At 38.1% G+C, this 1,821-nt stretch overlaps 1 protein-coding gene across 1 annotated transcript in view; it reads right to left on the bottom strand.

Moving 5' to 3' along the window:
- LOC110452065 (beta-1,3-galactosyltransferase brn-like) overlaps positions 1-289 on the bottom strand; it is an 11,161-nt gene extending 10,872 nt beyond the window's left edge. Inside the window, exon 1 of the mRNA XM_021500346.1 lies at positions 216-289. The gene's annotated coding sequence lies outside the window, so the exon portion shown is untranslated. The remainder of the gene's footprint in view (positions 1-215) is intronic.
- Between the last annotated feature and the right edge of the window lie 1,532 nt (positions 290-1,821).

The following is a 1,821-nucleotide window of genomic DNA, read 5'->3' as shown; positions in this document are numbered from 1 at the left end:
GTTAGTACATCACGATACACACTGTATCACCACTATATACCTTAGCTAGGACATAACGATCATCACTGTTCCACCACTATATACCATAGTTAGGACATCACAATACACACTGTATTAACACTATATACCTTAGTTAGGACATCACGATCATCACGGTATCAACACTAGTACCTTAGTTAGTACATCACGATACACACTGTGTCAACACTAAATACCTTCGTTAGGACACCACGGTACGTCGCGATCATCACTGTATTGACACAATATACCTTAGTTAGGACATCACGTTAAATACTGTATTAACACTATATACCTTAGTTAGTACATCACGATAAACACTGCATCAACACTAAATATCTTCGTTAGGACATCACGACATATACTACATATCAACACTAAATACCTTCGTTAGGACACCACGGTACGTCTCGATCATCACTCGAGGATCCGATGGATGTTGTAGTACTGACTCGAATACGACGCCGAGCTGTTTTACAGCAGTCTGCAATTGTCCCGCTTGTGTGTAGCTTCTCGAATTAATTATTACCAGACATAAGACATAAGGTAAAGCGTCTGCTAAAATAATATACAATAGGGATGTCCGAAGAGGTAGCGCACCTGCTGTCTCTCCAATAAATCAGTACCGTCATCGTATTTTTTTTAGTTATTATAAAGAAGTTAATAATTCTCCTGTTTTTCCTCTCTAGCCCGGGCCTCTTTGTAAGCTTACGACCTGTTTTCAGTACAGGTATTATGCAGCAATAATTCGGCAAGGTATTTAAATAAACTGATAGCTTTCATACAAAGTTTGACAATAGAATGGAATAGTATACCGATAAGCTCGGGGCAAACATAAACACATCTACAGATCATCTACAGGCCAAGTTACGTCGGGAGAACCGTGTGTATGTGTATTATATAACAAGAAGCCCGAAGGGCCTTGACGCCCATATGAGTAAAAATCGAAAATGTCTCTTGCCAATCAGAGGTCTCGTTGGACTTCTGGGATTTTTTTATCGGCACGAAAAAAGCAACATTTCATTGCGATATCTTAAGGACATTTGTACCAAGTGTGACCAAGTGTTCTTGAGAAGATGTCGAAATGTCTAAGCAAAGCAGGTGCCATCTGAGATTTTCAGATCAGCGACGAAAAAGGAGAACTTGTCGAGGACCTCTTAAGAAATTATTGTACCAAGTTTGAAGTTAATTTCTTCAACCATTCTTGAGAAGGAGTGGAAAATATACCCCCAATCAGACGCTAGGGCGGTCATCTCAATGTTTTGGATCGGCACGAGACTGGGCCAACAAAATGAACGTTTGTAGCAAGTTTGAAATCAATCAGTTCACTGGTTCTGAAGAAGAAGTCGAAAATGTTCACACTTGACTCACGCCGCATGACGCTCGATAACAGACGAAGACATAATACACATTACCTCATATGTGCAATCATGTGATCAGAAATACCCGAGGACAAGTTACGTCGAGTAAACAATTTATATACTAGTATTACAGCTATACAAGGGGACAAGTTACGTCAAAAGAAACCGTGTTTATCTTTTGAAAAAGATTTTTTAAATAAAAAGAAAGAATTTTCAAGCAAGTATTCATTTTAAGGTCGAATTGAAACAAAATTATAATCAATCTGCATATAACTTTTTTTAACTCTATAGTCACATCATATTCAACGCATTTTATGCTGGGTTTTTTTCTTTCATTTTCATCAAAATGCATAATGGTTCCGTTACAATTAGCTCTGGACAAGGACATACTGGGTAGTATTCTATATGTTAAAGGCTGCAGTTTATTAACACTATAGACTCC

This window comes from Mizuhopecten yessoensis, unplaced genomic scaffold (genome assembly GCF_002113885.1).
Source record: "Mizuhopecten yessoensis strain PY_sf001 unplaced genomic scaffold, ASM211388v2 scaffold6373, whole genome shotgun sequence".
Lineage (NCBI taxonomy): Eukaryota > Metazoa > Mollusca > Bivalvia > Pectinida > Pectinidae > Mizuhopecten > Mizuhopecten yessoensis.
The sequence above is the reverse complement of the archived record's forward strand: the minus strand, read 5'-3'. Positions and strand labels throughout refer to the sequence as shown.